The sequence below is a fragment of the Cottoperca gobio genome, chromosome 5 (assembly GCF_900634415.1).
Source record: "Cottoperca gobio chromosome 5, fCotGob3.1, whole genome shotgun sequence".
Classification (NCBI taxonomy): Eukaryota; Metazoa; Chordata; class Actinopteri; order Perciformes; family Bovichtidae; genus Cottoperca; species Cottoperca gobio.
In genome coordinates, this window is record NC_041359.1 from 13,743,123 (window position 1) to 13,756,067 (window position 12,945).

At 39.1% G+C, this 12,945-nt stretch overlaps 1 protein-coding gene across 4 annotated transcripts in view; it reads right to left on the minus strand.

Moving 5' to 3' along the window:
• The window catches only part of kcnab2a (potassium voltage-gated channel subfamily A regulatory beta subunit 2a), an 83,585-nt gene that overhangs the window by 51,198 nt on the left and 19,442 nt on the right, over window positions 1–12,945 (minus strand). Inside the window, exon 1 of one of the 4 annotated variants that reach the window (XM_029431833.1) lies at window positions 5,101–5,216. The exons of the other annotated variants lie outside the window; for them this stretch is intronic. The gene's annotated coding sequence lies outside the window, so the exon portion shown is untranslated. Of the gene's footprint in view, window positions 1–5,100; window positions 5,217–12,945 lie in introns of those variants that run through there. 4 annotated transcript variants of the gene reach the window in all.

Sequence of the window (12,945 nt, forward strand, 5' to 3'; positions counted from 1 at the left end):
GTTTTGTTTCCGCAACAACCATTTATGTATTTGTGTATCAACTATCATTACAATAAAAACACCATACTAATATATATATAAAAAACATACTATTTGGATCTCCACAGCCCAATCTGCCCAGCCCTATTTCCCCTGTGCTTAACAACACACCTCCATTAAGGTCAGAACAATAAATACTCCCACCCAAAACACTTTCTCTGATGTTTTCCAGAAAAAGGAAGGAAAAAAAGCTCACATATCCAAGACTATGTTGTTCAATACAGATAAAATGATATCTCAGATTCAGCCGTTGAACCATGCTAACCTCCCCTACTGACACAGAAGGCAACACAGGTTCTTGTCCAGGCTCTTGTCATCTCACGGTTTGACTACTGCAACTCCCTCCTGATTGGACTACCTACATGTGCCATTCCGACCTCTACAGCTCATCCAGAATGCAGCAGCCCGACGGGTCTTTAACCTGCCCAAGTTCTCCCACACTACACCGCTCCACCGCTCCTTTCACTGGTTACCAGTAGCTGCCCAAATCTGCTTTAAGACACTGGTGCTGGCCTACCGTGCGGTGAATGGATCAGGCACTTCATACATCAGTGCCATGGTCAAACCCTACACCTCACCTTGCTAACGTCGCTCTGCATCGGCCAATCAACTCGCTACTCCCTCACTGAGAGTGGGACCCAAATACCCCTCAAATAAAACTCGTCCGTTTGCTATCCTGGCTCCAAAAAGGTGGAACAAGCTCCCCAGTGATATCAGGTCAGCAGAAAGTCTTTACACCTTCTGTCGCAGACTGAAAACCCACCTGTTTCGATTGCACCTTGGTCGATAAAAAATATTTTTATCTTCTGTATTTGAAGCTATTGTACTTGCAAGATTCTTGCTGTTCGGAGTTGTATCCTCATGATTGTTTGCACTTATTGTAAGTTGCTTTGGACAAAAGTGTCAGCTAAATGTAATGTAATGTTAACAATTGATTTAGGATATCTATCAAGTGTTTGTAGCAATTTTCATCAAGGCAGTAATTCAGAAAAGTTTTTCTAGTCAGATAATATTAAATATGTTACCGGCTGTAGTGCTGAGAAACCTGTCTGCCACTCAAATCACTGAAGAATTGTGGTTAAACATATCATCATTGTATCCATTCATTCCCCTTAGTAAGAGATTAAAATCAAGGCCACAAACTTCTCACATTAATGGACCATATTTTCCACCTTACTGTTGGCTACAGTAACCAGTTAGAAACGTTCAACCATGAACACTAAACGACTGCCAATGAAAATATAATGCATATTTGACAATGTTTAGATCAACACGTCCCAGACAAGGCCAGGAGCAAGAGAGGGTAATTCAACAATAGTGGGAAGACAGGGTCCCACGATGACCCCGCCTGGAATAACAATTGGTCAATTGGTCTGAAGAAAGTCGAATCTCAGGCCTCTTCCAAAAAAAAGTCCACGTTTAGTGCAGGGTGTAAATTGCTGTTAAGACCACAAAGTCCTTAGCTAACCTCATAAGAGATTCAGATTTACTTCAACAAATGTTGCAGAATGGAATGGAAGTCCTTAAACGATCGTATAATATATCTATTTTACGCACACAGGTATAACATGGACAAACATTATTAATAAAGATCCCATAAATTAAGTTATTAAGATTAAGATCTGTAATGATCTAATATTGGCCAATATTGTGATAATTTGCAAGATATATATATATATTTTTGTGATGTATAATGATAACCAGTGAGTATGCAATTCCTATTGAAATACTATATTGTTCGTTTATATTGAACTTGAATATAAAATTCTAACTAAAAAGGAACTTCAGAATTATAGTCAGGAAGAGAAGGAGTATATTCATTAAGTTGTTTGACATTGTGTCACCTTTTTCAAAGGATCACTACATGCTTCTACCACTAGATGGAGTCATGTCCTCACTTTGCGGACATGAGCTGAATGAACAAATCATTCCTGTTGTTTCCCACAGCTATGAGTTAAATATTTTAAGGCTTGGTAAAAATCAGTCTGGATTAATCAGAATAACTAACCATTTAGAGAGAAGGATAATCCCATCACAACACAGAAAAACACAATCTGAAGATCTCGATCATACTTCATCCTCCCGGTGTACTGTATGTTTGTGCACAACATCAAACCGTAGCTGATCCACTGCCAAGAGCGACTTGATTCTATGAATAATTCAAAGTGTCTGCCCAAGTAGCAGGCCACTGCTGTAGAGAGGGCTTTAGCAAGAGAGCTGGGCATCAATGCGGGTTGGGTGGGTGGTAGGGATACACAGATGCCATTAACACACATTTAAAATACCTCACCAGGACATTTCAAGACAATAACATGGCTTGAGAGGGAGGGGAGCGGCACTGCTGACGTTTTAGCCCAGTTTACTGTAGTGAATAAAATCAAATGAGGAGAGCCGCAGAGAGAGTGGCATCTATGTCACCCTGACAAAGCCGTGAGATGAGCAGCCCTTGCTACCCTATTTCACCAGTGGCTGCATTCACGTGAGTCATGGCTCATCGGAATGATAACGTGAAGGTGACTTTCTCTTCCCATCAATTTCCTAGGCTGCAAATAAGGTGTCCCATGTTCCCAAGGACTCATTTAATGCTCCCTGCCCATTCATTTCAATCATGACACAATAGGACACCAGTCAGACCGAGATCAGGCGATGATGATGATGATGGCATGACCCTGATGGGTAAAAGGCATGATAGTAGATCTACTACACAGCACAGCAGAGGCATCATGGTTTATTTGTCATTGATGCGGATCAGAGAACAGAGTGTGTGTGTGTGTGTGTGTGTGTGTTGGGGGTGGCTTTAAGACAAGGAAAAGACAAAAATGCAATATTACAATATCCTAGTCTAATATGTCTAGTCTCAAATGTTGCTGCATTTCTGTCTCTTGTTGTAATGAACTGAATATCTTAAGGTTTTGGATTGTTGGTTGGAAAAAAACAAGCATAGTTGATTAAAATCACCTTGGGGAATTTATGGATATTTTACACTATTTTTTATAGGCCGAACCATTAATAGAGTCAATGCCCAGCTCTAAGCAATATATTAGATACAAGAACATACAACTTAACATATTAAATTATACAAAAAAAGATCACACAAACTATCATCATATCAGGTGAACAACAGTTATTAGTCAACACCCAAAACTTTTACATAATTACATAACTTACAGCCCCATTACATGACAAAACAAAAGTCCTACAGTGAAGTGTTTTTGAAGTGAACGGTAGAGTGGAACCTAGGTCCTGTCCAATTAGTGCACATTTGCATAAATTAGGAAAACAACCACATGGGGTCTCCAACCTCAAACACCTACTTCTGCCCTCTCTGCAGTTTAATGACGTAGGTTATCAGCTGTTTTAGCTCATCTAGATACTGTATAAAATATTTTCTGTTTACACCTGATCACTGACTGTGGCACATTGTAGAGCAATGCACCAGTCTCTCACAGAGATGCAGTTGGAGAGGATGCTGCTGCGTCTAACTGCAGCAATGCGGTACACTACAGGCTTGTCCTGGCTCAAGTTAGAGGGTTCAGATTTACTGCACTAATGGTCCAGGGAGCACTTTGCACATTAAAACCACATATAGAGAGAGAAATAGGGGGGGTGGGAGAGAAATAGGGGAGGGGGGAGAGAGAGAGAGAGAGAGAGAGAGAGAGAGAGAGAGAGAGAGAGAGAGAGAGAGAGAGAGAGAGAGAGAGAGAAAGAGACAGAGCAACAGCGAGAGAACAAGAGAGCGAGAGAGATGAAGCACAAAGAAAAGTGGAAGGGAGTTTCTGTTTGTTGACACTGTTATATACATTCTACATTAACAAAGTATCACTATCCTTGTTGTTCAGAAACAGCAACACTGTCATCAGCTCCTGTTACCATTTCTTCTTTATTACGTTAAGAACAATACTAAGTACTAGTATGTTTCAAGCCTAAATTGGCTCTCTGTCAGGTACAAAGGAATCAATCAGTGTCCAGGCATCTGATGAGCCGTCAAAATGGACTTCCTGTATTTTATCTTCAACAAGTAGCACCAAGCCCTCACCAACGCATTTTTTGATGCAGTGTTATTGTTTATCTGAACACAGCCTGTAACATCAAGATTTATGCGTTTATTTATTGTTTTACTGCCATACAGCACACAGGAATGAGCACTATGTATTCTATTTGCCTAAATAAAAATAAACATAATAACTGCACTTTGTTCCCTAATTTCTATTACTGATGCACAATGCACATTATATTTCACATTGCTGTAAAGATTAGTTAGAACTTTAATGCTGCAGGCTCATGCTAACATTCTAATTAGGATTATCTTATTTCACGCTGATCATGATCATTAAGTCGTCATCATCATTAGTGAGCGTTTTCTGTCAACTAATTAACTACACTATTGCATATTAAGATATCTTTACTTTTTAGTACTTAAACAATTATAGTAATCACAGGGATGGTTTGTGTAGACACCAACCTCTCTGCAATAGCAATAGTCAGTGCTTTATTATAAACAGAACTTCTAAACGCTTTATCTGTCATCAGGTTTGAACAGATTTTTCTCAAAAAACATGATTATTAAGGTGTTAAAATATTTGCATGCTCAAACTCAGGAGAAGATCTTCCTGGTTTTGTTGAACTTATCTGGTCTTTTTAACTTTTCTGATCACTTTTCTGATGAGAAAACTAACAATATAGTACTTCAATATGAATTACATACTCATTGGTTACCATTATACATCACAAAAATATATTCCAAAACATATAAGATTTTAGACAATAAATTAAAACCTTGTTTGCAATTTTTAGTAAATGATCACAATGCTGGCCAATATTAGATCATTACAGATCTTAATCTCAATAAGTTAATTAAAGGGATCTTTATTAACAATGTTTGTCCATGTTATACATGTGTGCATAAAATATATATATTATACAATCGTTTAAGGATTTTTAGTCTGTTAAGAATTGATGTCAGTATCTGATTCAAGTCACGCTAGACTATAAACTACAGACATATGTCATTACAGCTCGAGGTGGTCGTCAAAGAACAAAGACTGGATGAAATGGGAGTACCTGACAAACTGAATCCATGAAATACATGCAGCTCCACAGCCACCGTTAAGCTCGTCTCATACACCTCAATTCTCTTCCAAACAAAATGCAAAATTGAGTCACAAAAGGCTGCTCCTCATGCTTTCCATCCACCTACACCCAGCCTGAGTGAATTCCCTCTTGAGACGGGGCTTACGTGAGCAAGTCAAGCAGGCAGGCAGTGCTGGCCTGGAAAGCACAGCACGGTGTTGTGTAGCATGTTGGCAGCTGCGGAAAACACACGGACCAGAGCAGATGGCTGCGGAAGAGGGAGACAGGCTAACAGACGAGAACTGCCGGGGATATCCTACATGGGAGTTCAGTTAGGCAGAGAGAAACTAACCCAACCTCTCCCTCCGTCAGGCTACAAAGAGGGTTCAGATGGAATCCCCTCTTTTTCTACTTCCGTGACATTTATCAAAAGATGAATCTTTACTCTCATCATCAGAGAGTTTGAGGTCTCCTCTCTGTTAAGCTGCGGAGGGCCTTTGATTACAGAAACAGTGCAGGTCACTGGCTGCCAACAGAGAAAAAAAGCTAGCAGCAATTTGCATAAATAGCCTATTTATAAAGTAAACTTTTGATCCCAGTTAAAAGAAGTTAAAAGCGCAACTGAGAGCTCTGCTGTCAGGAGTCATTAAATTCTAGGACAGCTGCAGCTGTTTTACACACAGAGGTTTATCACATATTATGGTCAAACTTTAAGCCATGCCCATCATCCGCTGCTGTGACTGGGCCAACATAGATTAGAGTTCAGCTGCAAAGGTTTATTTAGGCAGGGCACTTTACGTTGAAGTCCTAATCCTCAAGACTTTAATTCATTTTTGATACCATTTTGCGATCTGTCTTTCTTTTTTTTCAGCAATAACTACTCAATAATGGGGGGGGGGGGGGGGGGGGGGGGATGGGTCAGGTGTTATCAGTACAGATAAAAATATTGATATATTTTTTAACTATTGATAAAAAAAACAAAAAAAAAACAGAATATTGTGGTACTCTATTTACTCGAATAGCACATATTCAGGTGTTTTTTTCTGTAAAATTATTATAAATTGTATTTGTAAAGCGAACTTTCCAAGCTAAAAGCAATCTCAAGGCGAAAGGTTAAGAGAGAGCAAGAGCGAGAGAAAGAAGCTTTTGTGCATAAATAAGTATCCCAATGAAATGTAGTACATACTGTATCTCCCACTACCTGGTTATTATACAGTATGAGATGTATGGTCCCAGGTGCTTGCCTCCATCACTGACAGCATGAAGATGAATCAGCACTCTCTATGTCCTTGCTCAACATTTCCTTTATGCTCTTTTCTTGTGCTGACTCACAGTCAATCCCTAACATTAAAACAAGGTGCTACAGAAGCTCCGAAATAAACACTATCCATTACAAACACACGTCAGGGTTACAGTCCACCTGGAAATATGAAAAGAAGAGTAGAATATCACAGAGTTGGCAAGGGACTGTAAGGCTAAACTTGGGCCTCTGACGCTGAATGAAGCCTTTGCTGGCACTGCAGGGAGAGAACATGCTGCAGTGTACCAGGAGCACGGAGCGGCACACTGCAGTAGAAATATGAAACCATGTTTCTCTTGTTCTGGGCCCATCCCATCTCTCCCTCTGTACAGCAAAGACAAGTAAAGACAATGAAAACTAGGGCTGGAGAGACAAGTGGGATTTTAGGAAGTGTTTTTTAGGCTTCACAACCCTGCACTTGGCAAATGGCGTTTGAACTGAAAATATCCATAAAGACTGGACAAAGACTGAGGAGCTTTAGTTTGGATCAGTGTTAGACTGACCTGTTTTACCATGTGCTCAGACCTCTTAATCCAGATAGGTAGTGCTTTCAGACCACTTTAAAGCCCCACTATGTTCAAATGATCTGTGTGTGCCTGTTAAAATCAGAACTGGTAAGCACCCATTCAGAAATGTAAGATGAGCAATACATTTCACTTTCTTTGGGCCAAATGCTTCCAGTACACTACTTTCTTTATGCTTTACATCCTAGATTATTTTCACTAAGCATAGCTTCCCCTGTATTTTGTATCATTGTTCAAGTACTACAGTTCCAACCGCATCACTGCACACATTTTTACACATGGGCATGAGTAGACTGTAAAAGGAATCAAATATTTAGTTTTGTTTAGGTGAGCAGAAGACATTAAGACATAGGGACGCAGAGTGGTGAAGTCGATCAATACATCTAAATCCAGACTGTCATCAGGGAGGATCAAGAAGACAGCAGTAGATCAGTAAAACTGCATGAATACTGTAGTTACTGGTATATTTTTGTTCTTCTACATAAAACTGTAAAATTGAGTGCAATCTGAAATAAAAACGTATTGTAGCAGAGGCAATGCAGTGAGGATGAGGGTTAATTTACATTTCACTGAAATCAGTCAAATCAATGTGCATCTATGATTCGGCAGTTAAAACAATCCAGTTAATTTATTCAGCATCAGTTAATATAGCCTAAGCTTCCAAACCCTGCATAACCAACTGCATTATCCCATGGCAAAACTCATTATGCACACAGTGAATCTAGCACGCAACCACACCCTACAAAGACGTGAAGCGGGATAAAGAAGCGCAATGCCTCGCCTACGTGACGCGTTGGGACCGTGCTCCATGTTTTGCGTTTTTCCAACATAAAAGCAGAGAGAAAAGTCAGCATGGTAGGGGAGGTTGATGCAATAATAACCATAAACACAGACATTATAACCAGTGATGGTATTCAAGTTATCTGCTGGATTTAGTTTACAGTCAGTTTAGGATTCCTTGGCATCTCTGCAGATGGAAGAGAAGCTTCTGCTACTGGTTCTGCATTTATACAATTACACTGATCATTTAAAATAGATCGTTTAATAATTCACAAGAACTTTTTATGCATCTTCCTAATGTATTCACATATACAAGCCCTCGCTAGTATTCTGTTTTCGAGCCATCCAGGATTCAATCTTCTCCCTCAGGGCTACCTTGCCACTCTGATGGATGCTGTTTCTAACGGATGGGGAAAACACAGTATGGTCCAGAGTTTCTAATGAAATCTGGCGCAAATGCAGTAAGTGGCTGGCGGCTCTTTGGACAGACTCTGAGTGGCCCCAGGAGAAAACGGCCTGCGGCGAGTAACAACCAACACACACATTCTGAGAAGTAGAGAAAGGAAAGGAAAAAAACCCCACATGAAAATATGGAATAGGTAAAGGAGGACAAAGTAGAAGAGAAAACGGCAGTTGAGCAGACGTTGGGGAAGGGGGGGGGGGCACTAGCGAGGCCCTGTGCTGCAGAAAAGCAGCTTTATGCATCACTCCTCCCACTGTGGTCTTTCTCTATCTCAGACATTCACTTCCGTCCTCTCATGGTGATGGTGATGTGGTGATGTGTGGCAGTTGACTTGACTCATAACATCTGCTGTATTATTGTTTTGGAAGATATAATCATTATGAATCATACAGAAGAGCAAGATAATGTTAGGAGATGTATACACAGAGTGTGAAATGCATACAATGTGCATTTTCAGCAATATTATTTTGTACTTACTTCCACTGTTACAATGTAATGCAAATCTGAAAATGTTTAGTTTGAGACAATATAACCCTATAACTAGATGCACTAATACAAGATTTGCTTAGCTTGCAGAGTTTTGCAAGTAACAGCATGTTAGACCACTCTAAATATAAAATATTAAACACGGTTCTTTCAACTCTTTTAAAGGGTACTGTGTTTAGACATAGCCATGAGACACTACAAGAACCAGTAGAAACAATGCTAATCCCGACAGATATGAACCATGTTAACCTTTTATTTGACACCGTTACCAAAGTAACTAAACATGAGTTAATGAACAGGGGTTCTGCGTTTGGCTTGCTGTAATTCAGTACACTTTGCAAATGTGGCAAGGATCAACCCTGTGACCTTTAAGTAATGGGATGGCCTCAGTACAGCCTGCTGCTGCCATTTCACTGGAACAAGATATGCTTATCATTTTCCTCTCTGTGTCATTCTAACCAGTGCAAGGTCAATGAGGAACTGAGGAAATGTAAGAGGGAGGTGATGTTTCCATGTTATTAGGCTACATCTTTATTATACTTACTTTTAATTTTTAAACTGCTGAATATATTCTTTTACAGGTCTCATTTTTAAGTCCTGCTATGGTGTTGGCATGGTTGAGAATTGTACAGGAAGGAAACCTGCGGTGTCAGTGTAGGGCTTACATATTTATAGTAGTATATAGCACCACTCAATGCACGTTCTGTAAATAATATGGCACATTTTTGCACTTCTGGTTAGATACCAACTGCATTTCATTGGCTTGTACCTGTACTCTGCAATGACCATACGTTGAATCTAATCTAAAAAACAATGTTAAAAAAAACCTGTCCTTTTTTGCTTGTTGTCACGCAGAGTTTCTTGTATATTGATTAAATGTGTGTGCAGGTAAATTGACAGCCATCAAATACACTTTTGTATTGGATTTATGTTTGTCGTGCAGTATACAGTTATTACTTAGTGAACTTAGTTATCGCAGATGAAATGCCAGCACTACATATGACTATTTCTAAGATTATGTACATAGAGACTAAATTGAAGAATCACTGTTTTATATAATGTATTATAAAGTTATAGTTTACCTTACTTCACAAAACAAGAAAAAAACATTTAAGGTTATTATTGTGAGCAGCTACGGCGTCCTCTAGGTTTAGCCAATGACATTTGCAAATGCTACATACATGAAGATATGAAAATGTCGGTACTGTCAACACAGTTTTATACCATGTATCAGATTTAGAAATTGCTTTAGTGCCGATGGGTTGTGTTGTAGCATTACGATGGTGAGAAGAAAAAAAACATCTACTGTATACTATCAGAGCATATTTAATATCAAAGGATGTGGATTGGTATTTGGGACAAAGACAAAAAAATACATTAAAAAGTAAACAACAGAATGATGTTGACGTAGACAAAAATGTCTTGGCAGACCCACACAAAGACTGTTATTATTAGAAGTCCAGCTGGGTGCCATACTGTGCATTTGAAATGGCAGTAAAACCCTGAAGATTTGTGGAGCACAGACAATCTGCCCGTCTGACATAGTATGTGTGATTCACGCAGGCTTTAAATGCCAGCTGAGCGAGGTTGCGGCCTGTACTGTGGTCATCAGCTGTGAGACAGTGACGGTCTGCAGCGTTACGTCCTCCTTAAGCCATCATTGTAACCCCAGGATCACATGCAGGGTACAGAGAAAACCCTTCAGTATATTTGCATTAAGTGCACATTCTGTACATGTGTGCAGATCTCTTATGGATGACTTGGCAGGGTTACTTTCCAAACACACACATAGGACACTGAGGTGGTATATCTCTATATGGTATATATCTGCTCTTTTATATCAAAATGCTGCTCCTTATAGTGGCTACAGAGTGGAAACATAATTTACATTATTATCTTTGTGACTCTAGCAATTGTACTCCAGAGGGCACTGCTACTAATTGCTTAATACACTTACTCTACATGTAGCATGACTGAGTGAATATATATTGCAAAACTCTGTATCTCAAACAGCTGGTTACTGGCTTGATTTTATGCGTTATGGAAGCAGAGAATTGCCTTCAAACAGAATCTGAGTACCAACACGGGAGCTGCAGTGCAGCAAGCATATAAAATACACTCAGCCTTCCGTCGAAGGTAGGACAACTAAATGGCTACATGCAAGTGCCCACATGAAGACTAGTGTATGGATCCATCTAAGCATGCTTTAACATAATATTTTTTTCAGTTTCTATAGGAAGACAGGGTTGATGGACATCAATAGTCCATGTCCCTCTATCTTTTTATACACAACCACACTCTCACATTAGATCAGTGTACCTACACAAACCCATAGCGCTGCAGTCAAGCATGAGAATATCACCAGGTTTCCTGAGGCATAAAGGGTTAACGTAACGCTATTTATTCATGGTTTATTCATTTGGCCCATAGTCTGTGTCACAGACAATCACTGTGTAAGTTCAAGTGTCTGTTAAACAACTGATTTCTGTATCCCCAAGGCAATAGCAGCTACACTCTAAGAAGAGAAGGCTTCCGTGCGTATTAAGGTAATAGCACTTGTTTTGATCCTGTGTGTCAGTGCAATGTGTCCGGGTACCATCTGTACCATTACATTAACCTTGGTAAACCGGGAGGCCAACAGCAGGCAACGTGTGGAACTGTGAAATACTGCTTGAAGCACTGCTGTAACATTCAACGTGCCTGAGGTCAGTTGTTACTATTCTATTATTGTTAGGCTTATATCTTCTCAGCTACGTAAATCTATCTTTGTCTTTTCTGTGCATGAGAGGTTGTGTGCTCCTTCTACCATACATACGGATAATAAAGACAAGGAAAACTTCAGGACTGAAACTTGACATATTGACGGAACCTTTATTATGAATTGAAAAATTGTTTTTGGAGCCAATACAATTAGTCGGTAGTAGTAGTAGTAGTAGTAGTAGTAGTAGTAGTAGAAGTAGTAGAAGTAGTAGTAGTAGTAGTAGAAGTAGTAGTAGTAGAAGTAGTAGTAGTAGAAGTAGTAGAAGTAGTAGTAGAAGTAGTAGTAGTAGAAGTAGTAGTAGTAGAAGTAGTAGTAGTAGAAGTAGTAGAAGTAGTAGAAGTAGTAGTAGAAGTAGTAGTAGAAGTAGTAGTCCATTAGCCAATCACCAGAAAATTAATTGATGATAGTTTATCAATGAACCGTTTTTCAAGTAAATCCCAAACCGTTTCTCCAATTTGGGGGTTCTTCTCTATTTCATATCACAGCACATTCACTACCTTTAAGTAATTGGACTGTAATAGACTAAATAAGCAGTTTACAGACATGGGTTTAGACTCTGGGAACTTGTGACGGGTATTATTTGTTGCGTAAATCACAAGTTTTATCATGATACGATATTATATTGATTCTTTAGACAATGATAAGATATTTGCTGATATCACAAAAAAAAAACTATCCTAATACAGCTTCTATTCAATTCATTTTAAGGGGCCTGTGATTGACCATATCATAGGCCCACTTAACACTATCAGTTACATTTACACAACTCACATCTAGAATTACTGCCTTGCGGTTGTTTGCCTACGCCAACTAGACAAGTTCACATCCGCCAACTAGACAAGTTCACATCCATGTCTGACCAAAATGTCATTACTTCATCATTTTATCCTATTAGACATTTGTGTCATAATTAGGATATGAATTTTTGAGTTATGGCCCAAAATGTATTATGTGACAGTGACCTTGACCTTTGACCACCAAATTCCAATCAGTTCATCCTTGAGTCCAAGTGGATGCAAATTCCCTCAACACAGACGTGGCATGGGATTTTCAAAATAAAAGGCGCATCTTTAAGATGATATGTATAGATGTTTTCAATTTGCATCAATGATATTGGATCATTGATCATTAAACAATATATCGATCCAGATCGATGCATTGTTATATCTCTCGTTATTAGGTAATCAATTGACATTTTGTAGAAAGAAATAACTGGTACAATAGAATAATCATTAAGGAAATTATCCTAGTTCTAGCCCCAGTTTAATTCTTTGTGGGGGACAAGGTTGCTGTGTATATTTTTTAAATATAAGATTGCATTAGTTACTCACTGGTAGTAGTTTGATGCCCATAAATTAGCTGAGAGTAAGGCTTAATGCTTACCTTTATTTCTTTCAGTTTAAAACTAATCCTGAAAGAGGGAACAAGGGAGAGAAGCCCCATCTCATGTGAACTCGCTTTATCTTTACCCATCTCAATATCTGTATCTCAATATCTGTATCTTCAGCAGACTGTCTCTCTA